This window comes from Brienomyrus brachyistius, chromosome 2, assembly GCF_023856365.1.
Source record: "Brienomyrus brachyistius isolate T26 chromosome 2, BBRACH_0.4, whole genome shotgun sequence".
Lineage (NCBI taxonomy): Eukaryota > Metazoa > Chordata > Actinopteri > Osteoglossiformes > Mormyridae > Brienomyrus > Brienomyrus brachyistius.
This window is the reverse complement of record NC_064534.1, coordinates 37,838,730-37,857,423: the sequence shown is the minus strand read 5'-3', so window position 1 is coordinate 37,857,423 and position 18,694 is coordinate 37,838,730. Positions and strand designations below refer to the sequence as shown.

The 18,694-nt window shown below is 49.1% G+C and overlaps 1 protein-coding gene, 7 non-coding genes and 4 pseudogenes across 8 annotated transcripts in view; all 12 read right to left on the bottom strand.

Annotated features, from left to right (window-relative positions):
- The window catches only part of LOC125712214 (uncharacterized), a 433,528-nt gene that overhangs the window by 11,987 nt on the left and 402,847 nt on the right, over positions 1–18,694 (bottom strand). The window lies entirely within an intron of this gene.
- On the bottom strand, positions 110–228 carry LOC125736203 (5S ribosomal RNA). Its single transcript, XR_007395487.1, has one exon. It is a non-coding gene; the product is annotated as a 5S ribosomal RNA (ribosomal RNA).
- Positions 1,308–1,426, bottom strand: LOC125736340 (5S ribosomal RNA). The gene has a single exon (XR_007395620.1). It is a non-coding gene; the product is annotated as a 5S ribosomal RNA (ribosomal RNA).
- On the bottom strand, positions 2,499–2,617 carry LOC125731442 (5S ribosomal RNA; annotated as a pseudogene).
- On the bottom strand, positions 3,688–3,806 carry LOC125731439 (5S ribosomal RNA; annotated as a pseudogene).
- Positions 4,877–4,995, bottom strand: LOC125731586 (5S ribosomal RNA; annotated as a pseudogene).
- LOC125731773 (5S ribosomal RNA) lies at positions 6,070–6,188 on the bottom strand (annotated as a pseudogene).
- Positions 12,738–12,857, bottom strand: LOC125730935 (5S ribosomal RNA). Its single transcript, XR_007391228.1, has one exon. It is a non-coding gene; the product is annotated as a 5S ribosomal RNA (ribosomal RNA).
- LOC125734185 (5S ribosomal RNA) lies at positions 13,942–14,060 on the bottom strand. Its single transcript, XR_007393509.1, has one exon. It is a non-coding gene; the product is annotated as a 5S ribosomal RNA (ribosomal RNA).
- Positions 15,143–15,261, bottom strand: LOC125734184 (5S ribosomal RNA). Its single transcript, XR_007393508.1, has one exon. It is a non-coding gene; the product is annotated as a 5S ribosomal RNA (ribosomal RNA).
- Positions 16,339–16,457, bottom strand: LOC125732590 (5S ribosomal RNA). The gene has a single exon (XR_007391966.1). It is a non-coding gene; the product is annotated as a 5S ribosomal RNA (ribosomal RNA).
- On the bottom strand, positions 17,535–17,653 carry LOC125736065 (5S ribosomal RNA). Its single transcript, XR_007395348.1, has one exon. It is a non-coding gene; the product is annotated as a 5S ribosomal RNA (ribosomal RNA).

Below are 18,694 nucleotides of genomic sequence, written 5' to 3'. Positions count from 1 at the left end.
ATGAGAGAAAAAAAAAAATATATATATAAAATAGTAAAATGGAAGGGGAGTGATAGATTTAAATTAATCGTGAAGTGGAGCGCCCCCTGTATAAAGTAAAAGTGAGAAAAGCTTACAGCACCTGGTATTCCCAGGTGGTCTCCCATCCAAGTACTAACCAGACCCTAGCCTGTTTAGTTTCCGAGATCAGACGAGATCGGGCGCGTTCAGGGTGGTATGGCCGTAAGCGAGAGACGCTACCAAAAATAGCCCTTTTGCATTACACGCGTCTATACATTCCAGTTAGTCCCATTGGATCCTACTCCTGTTTTTTTTTTTTTTTTTTTATCTGACTCACACTGCAGCCCCACCATCCAATCGGCAGTGCCGGAACCACACCAAACATTCACCAAACTACTCAGCCGGCAGCCTACCACAATTATTCCATTCTTTCCGCATCCGCACACTTCCTTCTCTTTAACTCCTTTTCACTACCGCACAGGTTAATCGCCGCACGTCCCCCGCCGGCAAACATTACTCCTTTGCCTACCGCATGCAGGCTTCTCTTAAGGACCTTCTGTTATCAACTCCGCTAACAGCCACAAAATCTCCGCCGCACGAAGCCCACTGGTAGCTGCTGAATCACATGCTTCCCCAAAACGTCGCGCTGTCAGAACACTGGGAGCTACACACACCAACAAGTCCATACTGCAGGCTGCAGCCAGAACAATTTTCTACATTCAAACATTGACGGCCTCTTCTCTCTAAAAATTCACCAGACCGCTTCTACCACCAGCAAAGAAGTTTCCATCCCTAATTCCTCTGTGATTCCCACTAACCTAAACATTAAGCTGGCATTGAAGGGTGTGAATTACCCCGGCCAACCTGCTCTTTTAAATACAGCTTTTAGCAAGTTTTGAAAGGAGGAGAAGCGAAGACCTTGCTATGCCAATAATAACGAGTCTTCTGTGGTGAAGTCGTTTTTGCATAGAAAACAAAGCGGTGAGTTGAAGAGGAATTATATTAGTACTTTGTTTAAAACTGTGTGTAAAAAGCTGTCTCTTTATTATTAACAATAAGTTGTAAAACGTGAATGGGGAGTGACAGTCTTCAAGTTTGTGAGAAGATTGCGCCCTGGTGGAATAAAGGCACGAACAGCTTACAGCACCTAGAATTACCAGGCAGTATTTAGAGTAAAACGGTGTGTAAAAGCTGCCTTTTTGAATGAGAGAAAAAAGAAATATATAAAATAGTAAAATGGAAGGGGAGTGATAGATTTAAATTAATCGTGAAGTGGAGCGCCCCCTGTATAAAGTAAAAGTGAGAAAAGCTTACAGCACCTGGTATTCCCAGGTGGTCTCCCATCCAAGTACTAACCATACCCTAGCCTGTTTAGCTTCCGAGATCAGACGAGATCGGGCGCGTTCAGGGTGGTATGGCCGTAAGCGAGAAACGCTACCAAAAATAGCCCTTTTGCATTACACGCGTCTATACATTCCAGTTAGTCCCATTGGATCCTACTCCTGTTTTTTTTTTTTTTTAATCTGACTCACACTGCAGCCCCACCATCCAATCGGCAGTGCCGGAACCACACCAAACATTCAACAAACTACTCAGCCGGCAGTCTACCACAATTATTCCATTCTTTCCTCATCCGCACACTTCCTTCTCTTTAACTCCTTTTCACTACCGCACAGGTTAATCGCCGCACGTCCCCCGCCGGCAAACATTTCTACTTTGCCCACCGCATGCAGGCTTCTCTTAACGACCCTCTGTTATCAACTCCGCTAACAGCCACAAAATCTCCGCCGCACGAAGCCCACTGGTAGCTGCTGAATCACATGCTTCCCCAAAACGTTGCGCTGTCAGAACACTGGGAGCTACACACACCAACAAGTCCATACTGCAGGCTGCAGCCAGAACAAATTTCTACATTCAAACATCGACGGCCTCTTCTCTCTAAAAATTCACCAGACCGCTTCTACCACCAGCAAAGAAGTTTCCATCCCTAATTCCTCTGTGATTCCCACTAACCTAAACATTAAGCTGGCATTGAAGGGTGTGAATTACCCCGGCCAATCTGTTCTTTTAAATACAGCTTTTAGCAAGTTTTGAAAGGAGAAGAGCAGAACTTGCTATGCCAATAATATCGAGTCTTCTGTGGCGAAGTGGTTTTTGCATAGAAAACAAAGCGGTGAGTTTAAGAGGAATTATATCAGTACTTTGTTTAAAACTGTGTGTAAAAAGCTGTCTCTTTATTATTAACAATAAGTTGTAAAACGTGAATGGGGAGTGACAGTCTTCAAGTTTGTGAGAAGATCGTGCCCTGGTGGAATAAAGGCACGGACAGCTTACAGCACCTAGAATTACCAGGCAGTATTTAGAGTAAAACGTGTGTAAAAGCTGCCTTTATGAATGAGAGAAAAAAGAAATATATAAAATAGTAAAATGGAAGGGGAGTGATAGATTTAAATTAATCGTGAGGTGGAGTGCCCCCTGTATAAAGTAAAAGTGAGAAAAGCTTACAGCACGTGGTATTCCCAGGCAGTCTTCCATCCAAGTACTAACCAGACCCTACCCCGCTTAGCTTCCAAGATCAGACGAGATCGGGCGTGTTCAGGGTGGTATGGCCATAAGCGAGAGCCGCGAACAAAAACAGCCCTTTTGCATTACACGCCTCTATACAAGCCAGTTAGTCCTATTGGATCCTACTCCTGTTTTTTTTTTTTTATCTGACTCACACTGCAGCCCCACCATCCAATCGGCAGCGCCGGACCCACACCAAACATTCACCAAACTACTCAGCCGGCAGCCTACCACAATTATTCCATTCTTTCCGCATCCGCACACTTCCTTCTCCTTAAGTCCTTTTCACTACCGCACAGGTTAATCGCCGCACGTCCCCCGACGGCAAACATTACTCCTTTGCCTACCTCATGCAGGCTTCTCTTAACGACCCTCTGTTATCAACTCCGCTAACAGCCACAAAATCTCTGCCGCACGAAGCCCACTGGTAGCTGTTGAATCACATGCTTCCCCAAAACGTCACGCTGTCAGAACACTGGGAGCTACACACGCCAACAAGTCCATACTGCAGGCTGCAGCCAGAACAATTTTCTACATTCAAACATTGACGGCCTCTTCTCTCTAAAAATTCACCAGACCGCTTCTACCACCAGCAAAGAAGTTTCCATCCCTAATTCCTCTGTGATTCCCACTAACCTAAACATTAAGCTGGCATTGAAGGGTGTGAATTACCCCGGCCAATCTGTTCTTTTAAATACAGCTTTTAGCAAGTTTTGAAAGGAGAAGAGCAGAACTTGCTATGCCAATAATATCGAGTCTTTTGTGGTGAAGTGGTTTTTGCATAGAAAACAAAGCGGTCAGTTGAAGAGGAATAATATCAGTACTTTGTTTAAAACTGTGTGTAAAAAGCTGTCTCTTTATCATTAACAATAAGTTGTAAAACGTGAATGGGGAGTGACAGTCTTCAAGTTTGTGAGAAGATCGCGCCCTGGTGGAATAAAGGCACGAACAGCTTACAGCAGCTATAATTACCAGGCAGTATTTAGAGTAAAACGGTGTGTAAAAGCTGCCTTTATGAGTGAGAGAAAAAAGAAATATATAAAATAGTAAAATGGAAGGGGAGTGATAGATTTAAATTAATCGTGAGGTGGAGTGCCCCCTGTATAAAGTAAAAGTGAGAAAAGCTTACAGCACGTGGTATTCCCAGGCAGTCTTCCATCCAAGTACTAACCAGACCCTACCCCGCTTAGCTTCCAAGATCAGACGAGATCGGGCGTGTTCAGGGTGGTATGGCCATAAGCGAGAGCCGCGAACAAAAACAGCCCTTTTGCATTACACGCCTCTATACAAGCCAGTTAGTCCTATTGGATCCTACTCCTGTTTTTTTTTTTTTATCTGACTCACACTGCAGCCCCACCATCCAATCGGCAGCGCCGGACCCACACCAAACATTCACCAAACTACTCAGCCGGCAGCCTACCACAATTATTCCATTCTTTCCGCATCCGCACACTTCCTTCTCCTTAAGTCCTTTTCACTACCGCACAGGTTAATCGCCGCACGTCCCCCGACGGCAAACATTACTCCTTTGCCTACCTCATGCAGGCTTCTCTTAACGACCCTCTGTTATCAACTCCGCTAACAGCCACAAAATCTCTGCCGCACGAAGCCCACTGGTAGCTGTTGAATCACATGCTTCCCCAAAACGTCACGCTGTCAGAACACTGGGAGCTACACACGCCAACAAGTCCATACTGCAGGCTGCAGCCAGAACAATTTTCTACATTCAAACATTGACGGCCTCTTCTCTCTAAAAATTCACCAGACCGCTTCTACCACCAGCAAAGAAGTTTCCATCCCTAATTCCTCTGTGATTCCCACTAACCTAAACATTAAGCTGGCATTGAAGGGTGTGAATTACCCCGGCCAATCTGTTCTTTTAAATACAGCTTTTAGCAAGTTTTGAAAGGAGAAGAGCAGAACTTGCTATGCCAATAATATCGAGTCTTTTGTGGTGAAGTGGTTTTTGCATAGAAAACAAAGCGGTCAGTTGAAGAGGAATAATATCAGTACTTTGTTTAAAACTGTGTGTAAAAAGCTGTCTCTTTATCATTAACAATAAGTTGTAAAACGTGAATGGGGAGTGACAGTCTTCAAGTTTGTGAGAAGATCGCGCCCTGGTGGAATAAAGGCACGAACAGCTTACAGCAGATATAATTACCAGGCAGTATTTAGAGTAAAACGGTGTGTAAAAGCTGCCTTTATGAGTGAGAGAAAAAAGAAATATATAAAATAGTAAAATGGAAGGGGAGTGATAGATTTAAATTAATCGTGAGGTGGAGTGCCCCCTGTATAAAGTAAAAGTGAGAAAAGCTTACAGCACGTGGTATTCCCAGGCAGTCTCCCATCCAAGTACTAACCAGACCCTATCCCGCTTAGCTTCCAAGATCAGACGAGATCGGGCGTATTCAGGGTGGTATGGCCATAAGCGAGAGCCGCGAACAAAAACAGCCCTTTTGCATTACATGCCTCTATACATGCCAGTTAGTCCCATTGGATCCTACTCCTGTTTTTTTTTTTTTTTATCTGACTCACACTGCAGCACCACCATCCAATCGGCAGCGCCGCACCTACACCAAACATTCACCAAACTTCTCAGCCGGCAGCCTACCACAATTATTCCATTCTTTCCGCATCCGCACACTTCCTTCTCTTTAAGTCCTTTTCACTACCGAACAGGTTAATCGCCGCACGTCCCCCGCCGGCAAACATTACTCATTTGCCTACCGCATGCAGGTTTCTCTTAACGACCCTCTGTTATCAACTCCGCTAACAGCCACAAAATCTCCGCCGCACGAAGCCCACTGGTTGCTGTTGAATCACATGCTTCCCCAAAATGTCACGCTGTCAGAACACTGGGAGCTACACACACCAACAAGTCCATACTGCAGGCTGCAGCCAGAACAATTTTCTACATTGAAACATCGACGGCCTCTTCTCTCTAAAAATTCACCAGACCGCTTCTACCACCAGCAAAGAAGTTTCCATCCCTAATTCCTCTGTGATTCCCACTAACCTAAACATTAATCTGGCATTGAAGGGTGTGAATTACCCCGGCCAACCTGCTCTTTTAAATACAGCTTTTAGTAAGTTTTGAAAGGAGGAGAAGAGCAGACCTTGCTATGCCAACAATATCAAGTCTTCTGTGGCGAAGTGGTTTTTGCATAGAAAACAAAGCGGTGAGTTGAAGAGGAATTATATCAGTACTTTGTTTAAAACTGTGTGTAAAAAGCTGTCTCTTTATTATTAACAATAAGTTGTAAAACGTGAATGGGGAGTGACAGTCTTCAAGTTTGTGAGAAGATCGTGCCCTGGTGGAATAAAGGCACGAACAGCTTACAGCACCTAGAATTACCAGGCAGTATTTAGAGTAAAACGTGTGTAAAAGCTGCCTTCATGAATGAGAGAAAAAAGAAATATATAAAATTGTAAAATGGATGGGGAGTGATAGATTTAAATTAATCGCGAGGTGGAGTGCCCCCTGTATAAAGTAAAAGTGAGAAAAGCTTACAGCACGTGGTATTCCCAGGCAGTCTCCCATCCAAGTACTTAGCAGACCCTACCCCGCTTAGCTTCCGAGATCAGACAAGATCGGGCGTGTTCAGGGTGGTATGGCCATAAGCGAGAGCTGCAAACAAAAACAGCCCTTTTGCATTACACGCCTCTATACATGCCAGTTAGTCCCATTGGATCCTACTCCTGTTTTTTTTTTTTTATCTGACTCACACTGCAGCACCACCATCCAATCGGCAGCGCCGCACCCACACCAAACATTCACCAAACTACTCAGCCGGTAGCCTACCACAATTATTCCATTCTTTCCGCATCCGCACACTTCCTTCTCTTTAAGTCCTTTTCACTACCGCACAGGTTAATCGCCGCACGTCCCCCGCCGGCAAACATTACTCCTTTGCCGTTCCTCATGCAGGCTTCTCTTAACGACCCTCTGTTATCAACTCCGCTAACAGCCACAAAATCTCTGCCGCACGAAGCCCACTGGTAGCTGTTGAATCACATGCTTCCCCAAAACGTTACGCTGTCAGAACACTGGGAGCTACACACGCCAACAAGTCCATACTGCAGGCTGCAGCCAGAACAATTTTCTACATTGAAACATCGACGGCCTCTTCTCTCTAAAAATTCACCAGACCGCTTCTACCATCAGCAAAGAAGTTTCCATCCCTAATTCCTCTGTGATTCCCACTAACCTAAACATTAATCTGGCATTGAAGGGTGTGAATTACCCCGGCCAACCTGCTCTTTTAAATACAGCTTTTAGCAAGTTTTGAAAGGAGGAGAAGAGCAGACCTTGCTATGCCAACAATATCAAGTCTTCTGTGGCGAAGTGGTTTTTGCATAGAAAACAAAGCGGTCAGTTGAAGAGGAAAAATATCAGTACTTTGTTTAAAACTGTGTGTAAAAAGCTGTCTCTTTATCATTAACAATAAGTTGTAAAACGTGAATGGGGAGTGACAGTCTTCAAGTTTGTGAGAAGATCGCGCCCTGGTGGAATAAAGGCACGAACAGCTTACAGCACCTACAATTACCAGGAAGTATTTAGATTAAAACGGTGTGTAAAAGCTGCCTTTATGAATGAGAGAAAAAAAAATATTGTAGCGACCGCGGGTTAGTGGAGCTGAACTGGCTAGGCTACTCGTTAGCTAACACAGCCAAACTGAGAGCGCTCGTGCCCCATACACCGCGCGACCCCGAGCGTCTCAGCAGCAGGTCTGTAATCCCTGAATGATCCAGTAGGAAACAGTAGGGGTTCAACCAAACATTTATTTTACCCTGTTTCCTCTGCCTCTTTTAACGCTGCTGACACCGCACCCCTATCACGCTCCCACCACACAGAGTCGCGGTGTCAGCCAACCATACCAATTCAACCCGCCCCACAGAACACACACCAACTTCACTGTGGCTAACATTAACATAACACAACATGAGAATCAAACACATAGGAACTAGCAGAACGATAGAAAATACAGACAACACAATACCCAGAATGCACCTGGCTAACAACCCCAGCCAGGTCATTACACAGCCCCCCCCCAAGAGGTTCAGTGTCCTCACAACCTTAACTGTCCACTATGTAGTCCAGCAAATGTTCAGGCCGGCGTCGAGTACGCTTCGGCCTTGACTGGAAATCCACGGCACCCCCATTTGGGCCAGGTGTAGGGAGCAAGGAGTCCCCAGGCTGCACGCCAGTCTGTGGGTCGGGGGCAAGCGGACGGTACGGCGCCAGCCGGTCCTTGTGTAGCACCACCCGCCTTCCCCGCCCCGGCATCCGGACTCGGAAGACCACCTCTGATAGCTGTTCCAGGATCTCGCCCGGGCCTTGCCAGTGACTCATGAGCTTGGGGGTCAGCCCCCGCTTCCTCTGGGGGCAGAACACCCAAACCCGATCTCCGGCCCCTAGCAGGGGACCGTGCGCACGGGTATCGTACGCCCGCTTCTGGCGAGCCCCAGCTCCCTCCAACATCCGTCTTGCCAGCTGATGCACCGTGTGCAACCGCTCCCTGAGCCGCCGGTAGTAGTCCATCTCTGGTCCACCAGCAATCTCTGGCTCAGGGGGCGCCCCGAACACCAAGTCCACCGGGGTTCGGAGCTCCCTTCCGAACATTAACGCTGCAGGAGTACACTGACTTGACTCCTGCACTGCTGTCCGATACGCCCACAACACAAGGGGCAGATGTTGATCCCAGTCCCTCTGATGCTGGCTGGTCAGGATGGCCAGCTGGGTGGCCAGCGTGCGGTTGAACCGCTCAACCAGACCATCGCTCTGAGGATGGAGGGGGGTGGTCCTCGTTTTTCTCACCCCCAGCCTCCGACACACTTCTCCCAACACCTGGCTCTCAAAATTTCTCCCTTGGTCACTATGGAGCTCCTCCGGTACACCAAACCGCGTGAACATCTCGTCCACCAGGGTCCGCGCCGTCGTTGCCGCACTCTGATCTGGCACCGCGTACGCCTCTGGCCACTTTGAAAAATAATCCATCGCGACCAGGACATACCGGTTGCCGGCATCAGTGACAGGGAACGGACCCAGGATGTCCACTCCGATCCGCTCCATGGGCGCCCCGACTAGGTATTGCTGCAATGGGGCATGGGAGCGCTGGCTGGGACCCTTCTGTGCCGTGCAGTCGTCACAGCAGTGAACATGGATCTCTACGTCCTGACGACACCCCGGCCAGTAGAACCGCCGTCTCAACCGCCGCAACGTCTTGCCATTCCCAAAATGGCCAGTACCTGCAGCCCCATGAACCCAGCGGAGGACCTCAGGCCGCAAGGCCCGGGGAACCAGGAGCTGGAGTATGTCGCCTCCACCGTCTGGCGCTCGCCACCGCCGGTAGATTACACCGCCATGGAGCTCCAGGTTGTTCCACTGGGAGTACAGTGACTTCGTCTCGGGCCCCTGGGAAGACACGGCGGACCGGTCTGGCCGTGTCCCCGCCTCCATCCAGTCCCTCACCATCCCCAGCGCTGGATCGCTCACCTGGTGCTGCTGCAGCTCCGCTGCGGTGAAAGGCTCCTGCCCTTCATGCTCACCCTCGGGTTCTGCTGCTGCCGATGTCGGACCCCGGTCGAGCTCCTCCAGGCGCCTGCAGTACCGGCACTCATCCGCAGAACAGGGGCGCCTGGACAGAGCGTCGGCGTTAGCGTGCTGTCGCCCTGGTCGGTGCTGGGCTTCGAAGTCGTACTCCTGCAGTATTTCCAGCCACCGGGCCACCTGACCCTCCGGCTGGCGGAAGTTCAGCATCCAGGTTAGGCTGGCGTGGTCGGTCCTGAGCAGGAACTTAGTGCCCAGGAGGTAGGGTCGGAAATGACGAACCGCCAGGACCACAGCCAACAGCTCACGCCGGGTAACACAGTAATTCCTCTCGGCCCGGCTGAGGCTGCAGCTGTAGTATGCCACCACCCGCTCCCCAGTCTCTCCCCTCTGGGAGAGCACCGCTCCGACCCCCACGTTGCTGGCATCAGTGTCCAAAAGGAAAGGCTGGCCGGGGTCAGGATATGCCAAGACTGGGGCACTCACAAGGGCAGTTTTCAGCTGTTCGAAAGCCGCTGCACAGTCCTCAGTCCAACCAAACCGCCGACCCTTGTTGGTCAACTGATGCAAAGGGCTAGCGACGGTGGCAAAGTCTTTTACAAACCTCCTATAATAGGAGGCCAGCCCCAGGAAGCTTCGTAGCTCGGCGACGTTCAATGGGGGAGGCCAGTCCCCCACAGCATCCACCTTCTCTGGGTCAGTAGCCACCCCTTTCTCGCTCACCACATGTCCCAGGAACTTCACCTGGCGAGCGAGAAGGGTGCACTTGGCCGGGTTCAGCTTTAGTCCAGCCCCCCGGATGGCGGTCAGGACCTCTCGCAGGTTGGCAACAGCCTGTTCAAAGTCCTTGGCATGAGTCAGCAGGTCATCCAAATAGACCACGCAGCGGGCACGGGGAATGTCTTTAAGGACCCTTTCCATTAACCTTTCAAACGTGGCTGGTGCATTGCATAGTCCGAAAGGCATCACCCTAAACTGCCACAGTCCTTGCCCTATGGTGAATGCAGTCTTGGGCCGTGCCTCAGTAGCAAGCTCCACCTGCCAGTACCCACTGCGGAGGTCTAGCGAGCTGAACCAACTGGACCCAGCGATGTAGTCCAGTGCATCATCGATGCGAGGTAGCGGGTAAGAGTCCTTGCGGGTGACCGCGTTCAGACGCCTGTAGTCCACACAAGGGCGCCACCCCCCTGTTTTCTTCCGCACCATAACCACAGGTGCGGCCCATGGACTTTCCGAGGGTTCAATGACACCATTAGCGGCCATCTCTTTTATCAGTTCCTCGGCAGCTTGGCGTTTGGCGAGGGGCAGGCGGTGGGGCCGCAGCCGTATAGGAGCAGCTGCTCCAGTGTCGATAGTGTGCTTCACCAGGCCCGTCCTGGTGCAGTCCTCTTCCCTGGCGGCAAAAATGTCCATAAACTCCGCCAAGAGGCTCTGCAGCTGCCGCTGCTGTGTCGCACTGAGGTGCACCCCACTCCGCCGCCCAAGCTCCTCTACTGCAGCGACAGTCTCGGGTGGTGGAGAGACTGCCGAGCTAGGCGGCGACTCTGGCTGCGGGATGTTGGCCCTGCTTACGTTCACCCCCTGGGTCCTTTTCCGCACCTTCGCCGCCCTCGACCCATGGCTGTGGCTTGGAGCTGTGGGGCACGAGGGTTTTGGAGGTGCTGGTGGGGTAGGGGTCTGTCCCTGGCTACCGCGGCCCACTTGGAGGCGCACGGTCTCAGCACCAAGGTGGAGGGCAACTCCCGGCACATCGACCCGTGCCCCCCAGTGGGCCAGCAAGTCCAGTCCAACAATGCACTCGTCTGTTATGTCGGCAAGCCAGAACTCGTGGTTCACACTGTTCGTTCCCACCACCACCTGCAGAGTCTTTCTCCCCGGCATCACCGACTTTCCTCCTGTGACGGTGTACAATGCTGTGTGAGTAGGGGTCCAATCTTTCGGCAATGAACTGCCCGTCTCCGGAAGCACCCCCCTCCGCAGCAAGCAGATAGTGGACCCCGTGTCTACCAGGGCCCGGCAAGACCGTCCATCAATTATACAGTCCAGGTATAGTCCACGGGTGGACCCACAGCGGCCCACCACATGATGAGTGTCACAGAGAGGGTTTAATGACTGGGGTGGGGGTTCCCTCGCTGTCCCGCCCCGCGGCCGTTTCCCGTCGGTGATGTCGCTCGGGCCCGAGGACTAGGTGCAGGACAGTTCCGGGCGAGGTGACCGGGCTCCCCGCACCGATAACAGCAGTCCGTCCGGCGCCTCCGATGGGGAACTGCCTCTGGTTGGGCTCGTCTGACCTCCTCTTCCTCATCCGATTGGGTCACGCTCATCTCTCGCTCGACCCCCCTGGCTGATCGTCGGGTCATTGGCTCGTCCTGCAGCACCACTTCAGCCCGCTCAGCCTCCCTCAATGCCTCCTCCAGGTCTCGGGGGGATGACAGCCGGACATGCTGTCGCAGCCTCTCCGGTGTGAGTCCCCTCAGGAAGGCGTGGAGACCCAGCTCCTCTTGTGCCGCTCCCGGGAATGTTGGATAGCCTCGTCGGGCATAGAGGCGGACGTCCGCAGCAAAGGACCCCAGGCTCTCTCCCTCGCATCGGCGGCAGCGAGCCAGCTTCTCCCTGCTCTGCTCGGCTGGTGGTCTCTGTCCGAACCTTCTGCCGAGCGCGGTGGTCAACGCCCGGAGGTCGCGCTGCTCCTCAAGGGGCAGGTCCAGCAGAACCTGAAGCGCTGGGCCCTCCAGTGCGAGCGCCAGATGGGTGGCCGTCTCTTCTTGGCCCCACCCGTTGTGAGTGGCAGCCAGCGTGACTTGAGCCAGGTACGGCTCCAGCTGCATCGCCCCAGTGTAGTGCTGTAGCTTAGCAGCTGTCCTGCCAGGAAGCTGTGGTGTGGCCCCAGCAATCCCCTCTGGCTGCGGGGATAGCAGGGGGCGGCTGTTCCGGGGAGCGCTGCGGCCCTCCGGCCGCCTCAGCTCGGGTCTTCTCCGCTGGGTCTCGTTAGCCATGCTTTCCAGGAGCGAGCAGTTGTCTCGGATTAGACGCTCTAATTCGCCTACGGCCGGCTCCATAGTGTCTGCTAGACACTCAGCGATCCCACTTCTGACACCAATTGTAGCGACCGCGGGTTAGTGGAGCTGAACTGGCTAGGCTACTCGTTAGCTAACACAGCCAAACTGAGAGCGCTCGTGCCCCATACACCGCGCGACCCCGAGCGTCTCAGCAGCAGGTCTGTAATCCCTGAATGATCCAGTAGGAAACAGTAGGGGTTCAACCAAACATTTATTTTACCCTGTTTCCTCTGCCTCTTTTAACGCTGCTGACACCGCACCCCTATCACGCTCCCACCACACAGAGTCGCGGTGTCAGCCAACCATACCAATTCAACCCGCCCCACAGAACACACATCAACTTCACTGTGGCTAACATTAACATAACACAACATGAGAATCAAACACATAGGAACTAGCAGAACGATAGAAAATACAGACAACACAATACCCAGAATGCACCTGGCTAACAACCCCAGCCAGGTCATTACAATATATATATAAAATAGTAAAATGGAAGGGGAGTGATAGATTTAAATTAATCGTGAAGTGGAGCGCCCCCTGTATAAAGTAAAAGTGAGAAAAGCTTACAGCACGTGGTATTCCCAGGAGGTCTCCCATCCAAGTACTAACCAGACCCTACCCTGCTTGGCTTCCGAGATCGGTCTGAGATCGGGCGTGTTCAGGGTGGTATGGCCATAAGCGAGAGACGCGACCAAAAACAGCCCTTTTGCATTACACGCTTCTATACATGCCAGTTAGTCCCATTGGATCCTACTCCTGTTTTTTTTTTTTTTTTTTATCTGACTCACACTGCAGCACCACCATCCAATCGGCAGCGCCGGACCCACACCAAACATTCACCAAACTACTCAGCCGGCAGCCTACCACAATTATTCCATTCTTTCCGCATCCGCACACTTCCTTATTTTTAATTCCTTTTCACTACCGCACAGGTTAATCGCCGCACGTCCCCCGCCGGCAAACATTACTCCTTTGCCTACTGCATGCAGGCTTCTCTTAATGACCCTCTGTTATCAACTCCGCTAACAGCCACAAAATCTCCGCCGCACGAAGCCCACTGGTAGCTGCTGAATCACATGCTTCCCCAAAACGTCGCGCTGTCAGAACACTGGGAGCTACACACACCAACAAGTCCATACTGCAGGCTGCAGCCAGAACAATTTTCTACATTCAAACATCGACGGCCTCTTCTCTCTAAAAATTCACCAGACCGCTTCTACCACCAGCAAAGAAGTTTCCATCCCTAATTCCTCTGTGATTCCCACTAACCTAAACATTAAGCTGGCATTGAAGGGTGTGAATTACCCCGGCCAATCTGTTCTTTTAAATACAGCTTTTAGCAAGTTTTGAAAGGAGAAGAGCAGAACTTGCTATGCCAATAATATCGAGTCTTCTGTGGCGAAGTGGTTTTTGCATAGAAAACAAAGCGGTCAGTTGAAGAGGAATAATATCAGTACTTTGTTTAAAACTGTGTGTAAAAAGCTGTCTCTTTATCATTAACAATAAGTTGTAAAACGTGAATGGGGAGTGACAGTCTTCAAGTTTGTGAGAAGATCGCGCCCTGGTGGAATAAAGGCACGAACAGCTTACAGCACCTAGAATTACCAGGAAGTATTTAGAGTAAAACGGTTTCTAAAAGCTGCCTTTATGAATGAGAGAAAAAAAAAAATATATATATATATAAAATAGTAAAATGGAAGGGGAGTGATAGATTTAAATTAATCGTGAAGTGGAGCGCCCCCTGTATAAAGTAAAAGTGAGAAGAGCTTACAGGACCTGGTATTCCCAGGTGGTCTCCCATCCAAGTACTAACCAGACCCTACCCTGCTTAGCTTCCGAGATCAGACGAGATCGGGCGTGTTCAGGGTGGTATGGCCGTAAGCGAGAGATGCCACCAAAAACATCCCTTTTGCATTACACGCCTCTATACATGCCAGTTGGTCCCATTGGATCCTACTAATGTTCTTTTTTTTTTTTTTATCTGACTCACACTGCAGCCCCACCATCCAATCGGCAGCGCCGGACCCACACCAAACATTCACCAAACTACTCAGCCGGCAGCCTACCACAATTATTCCATTCTTTCCGCATCCGCACACTTCCTTCTTTTTAACTCCTTTTCACTACCGCACAGGTTAATCGCCGCACGTCCCCCGCCGGCAAACATTACTCCTTTGCCTACTGCATGCAGGCTTCTCTTAATGACCCTCTGTTATCAACTCCGCTAACAGCCACAAAATCTCCGCCGCACGAAGCCCACTGGTAGCTGCTGAATCACATGCTTCCCCAAAACGTCGCGCTGTCAGAACACTGGGAGCTACACACACCAACAAGTCCATACTGCAGGCTGCAGCCAGAACAATTTTCTACATTCAAACATCGACGGCCTCTTCTCTCTAAAAATTCACCAGACCGCTTCTACCACCAGCAAAGAAGTTTCCATCCCTAATTCCTCTGTGATTCCCACTAACCTAAACATTAAGCTGGCATTGAAGGGTGTGAATTACCCCGGCCAATCTGTTCTTTTAAATACAGCTTTTAGCAAGTTTTGAAAGGAGAAGAGCAGAACTTGCTATGCCAATAATATCGAGTCTTCTGTGGCGAAGTGGTTTTTGCATAGAAAACAAAGCGGTCAGTTGAAGAGGAATAATATCAGTACTTTGTTTAAAACTGTGTGTAAAAAGCTGTCTCTTTATCATTAACAATAAGTTGTAAAACGTGAATGGGGAGTGACAATCTTCAAGTTTGTGAGAAGATCGCGCCCTGGTGGAATAAAGGCACGAACAGCTTACAGCACCTAGAATTACCAGGAAGTATTTAGAGTAAAACGGTTTCTAAAAGCTGCCTTTATGAATGAGAGAAAAAAAAAATATATATATATATAAAATAGTAAAATGGAAGGGGAGTGATAGATTTAAATTAATCGTGAAGTGGAGCGCCCCCTGTATAAAGTAAAAGTGAGAAGAGCTTACAGGACCTGGTATTCCCAGGTGGTCTCCCATCCAAGTACTAACCAGACCCTACCCTGCTTAGCTTCCGAGATCAGACGAGATCGGGCGTGTTCAGGGTGGTATGGCCGTAAGCGAGAGATGCCACCAAAAACATCCCTTTTGCATTACACGCCTCTATACATGCCAGTTGGTCCCATTGGATCCTACTAATGTTCTTTTTTTTTTTTTTATCTGACTCACACTGCAGCCCCACCATCCAATCGGCAGCGCCGGACCCACACCAAACATTCACCAAACTACTCAGCCGGCAGCCTACCACAATTATTCCATTCTTTCCGCATCCGCACACTTCCTTCTTTTTAACTCCTTTTCACTACCGCACAGGTTAATCGCCGCACGTCCCCCGCCGGCAAACATTACTCCTTTGCCTACTGCATGCAGGCTTCTCTTAACGACCCTCTGTTATCAACTCCGCTAACAGCCACAAAATCTCCGCCGCACGAAGCCCACTGGTAGCTGCTGAATCACATGCTTCCCCAAAATGTCGCGCTGTCAGAACACTGGGAGCTACACACACCAACAAGTCCATACTGCAGGCTGCAGCCAGAACAATTTTCTACATTCAAACATCGACGGCCTCTTCTCTCTAAAAATTCACCAGACCGCTTCTACCACCAGCAAAGAAGTTTCCATCCCTAATTCCTCTGTGATTCCCACTAACCTAAACATTAAGCTGGCATTGAAGGGTGTGAATTACCCCGGCCAATCTGTTCTTTTAAATACAGCTTTTAGCAAGTTTTGAAAGGAGAAGAGCAGAACTTGCTATGCCAATAATATCGAGTCTTCTGTGGCGAAGTGGTTTTTGCATAGAAAACAAAGCGGTCAGTTGAAGAGGAATAATATCAGTACTTTGTTTAAAACTGTGTGTAAAAAGCTGTCTCTTTATCATTAACAATAAGTTGTAAAACGTGAATGGGGCGTGACCGTCTTCAAGTTTGTGAGAAGATCGCGCCCTGGTGGAATAAAGGCACGAACAGCTTACAGCACCTAGAATTACCAGGAAGTATTTAGAGTAAAACGGTGTGTAAAAGCTGCCTTTATGAATGAGAGAAAAAAATATATATATATAAAATAGTAAAATGGAAGGGGAGTGATAGATTTAAATTAATCGTGAAGTGGAGCGCCACCTGTATAAAGTAAAAGTGAGAAAAGCTTACAGCACCTGGTATTCCCAGGAGGTCTCCCATCCAAGTACTAACCAGACCCTACCCTGCTTGGCTTCCGAGATCGGATGAGATCGGGCGTGTTCAGGGTGGTATGGCCATAAGCGAGAGACGCGACCAAAAACAGCCCTTTTGCATTACACGCGTCTATACATGCCAGTTAGTCCCATTGGATCCTACTCCTGTTTTTTTTTTTTTTTTTATCTGACTCACACTGCAGCACCACCATCCAATCGGCAGCGCCGGACCCACACCAAACATTCACCAAACTACTCAGCCGGCAGCCTACCACAATTATTCCATTCTTTCCGCATCCGCACACTTCCTTATTTTTAACTCCTTTTCACTACCGCACGGGTTAATCGCCGCACGTCCCCCGCCGGCAAACATTACTCCTTTGCCTACTGCATGCAGGCTTCTCTTAACGACCCTCTGTTATCAACTCCGCTAACAGCCACAAAATCTCCACCGCACGAAGCCCACTGGTAGCTGCTGAATCACATGCTTCCCCAAAACGTCGCGCTGTCAGAACACTGGGAGCTACACACACCAACAAGTCCATACTGCAGGCTGCAGCCAGAACAATTTTCTACATTCAAACATCGACGGCCTCTTCTCTCTAAAAATTCACCAGACCGCTTCTACCACCAGCAAAGAAGTTTCCATCCCTAATTCCTCTGTGATTCCCACTAACCTAAACATTAAGCTGGCATTGAAGGGTGTGAATTACCCCGGCCAATCTGTTCTTTTAAATACAGCTTTTAGCAAGTTTTGAAAGGAGAAGAGCAGAACTTGCTATGCCAATAATATCGAGTATTCTGTGGCGAAGTGGTTTTTGCATAGAAAACAAAGCGGTCAGTTGAAGAGGAATAATATCAGTACTTTGTTTAAAACTGTGTGTAAAAAGCTGTCTCTTTATCATTAACAATAAGTTGTAAAACGTGAATGGGGAGTGACCGTCTTCAAGTTTGTGAGAAGATCGCGCCCTGGTGGAATAAAGGCACGAACAGCTTACAGCACCCAGAATTACCAGGAAGTATTTAGAGTAAAACGGTGTGTAAAAGCTGCCTTTATGAATGAGAGAAAAAAATATATATATATAAAATAGTAAAATGGAAGGGGAGTGATAGATTTAAATTAATCGTGAAGTGGAGCGCCCCCTGTATAAAGTAAAAGTGAGAAAAGCTTACAGCACCTGGTATTCCCAGGAGGTCTCCCATCCAAGCACTAACCAGACCCTACGCTGCTTGGCTTCCGAGATCGGATGAGATCGGGCGTGTTCAGGGTGGTATGGCCGTAAGCGAGAGATGCCACCAAAAACATCCCTTTTGCATTACACGCCTCTATACATGCCAGTTGGTCCCATTGGATCCTACTAATGTTCTTTTTTTTTTTTTTATCTGACTCACACTGCAGCCCCACCATCCAATCGGCAGCGCCGGACCCACACCAAACATTCACCAAACTACTCAGCCGGCAGCCTACCACAATTATTCCATTCTTTCCGCATACCGCACACTTCCTTCTTTTTAACTCCTTTTCACTACCGCACAGGTTAATCGCCGCACGTCCCCCGCCGGCAAACATTACTCCTTTGCCTACTGCATGCAGGCTTCTCTTAACGACCCTCTGTTATCAACTCCGCTAACAGCCACAAAATCTCCGCCGCACGAAGCCCACTGGTAGCTGCTGAATCACATGCTTCCCCAAAATGTCGCGCTGTCAGAACACTGGGAGCTACACACACCAACAAGTCCATACTGCAGGCTGCAGCCAGAACAATTTTCTACATTCAAACATCGACGGCCTCTTCTCTCTAAAAATTCACCAGACCGCTTCTACCACCAGCAAAGAAGTTTCCATCCCTAATTCCTCTGTGATTCCCACTAACCTAAACATTAAGCTGGCATTGAAGGGTGTGAATTACCCCGGCCAATCTGTTCTTTTAAATACAGCTTTTAGCAAGTTTTGAAAGGAGAAGAGCAGAACTTGCTATGCCAATAATATCGAGTCTTCTGTGGCGAAGTGGTTTTTGCATAGAAAACAAAGCGGTCAGTTGAAGAGGAATAATATCAGTACTTTGTTTAAAACTGTGTGTAAAAAGCTGTCTCTTTATCATTAACAATAAGTTGTAAAACGTGAATGGGGAGTGACCGTCTTCAAGTTTGTGAGAAGATCGCGCCCTGGTGGAATAAAGGCACGAACAGCTTACAGCACCTAGAATTACCAGGAAGTATTTAGAGTAAAACGGTGTGTAAAAGCTGCCTTTATGAATGAGAGAAAAAAATATATATATATAAAATAGTAAAATGGAAGGGGAGTGATAGATTTAAATTAATCGTG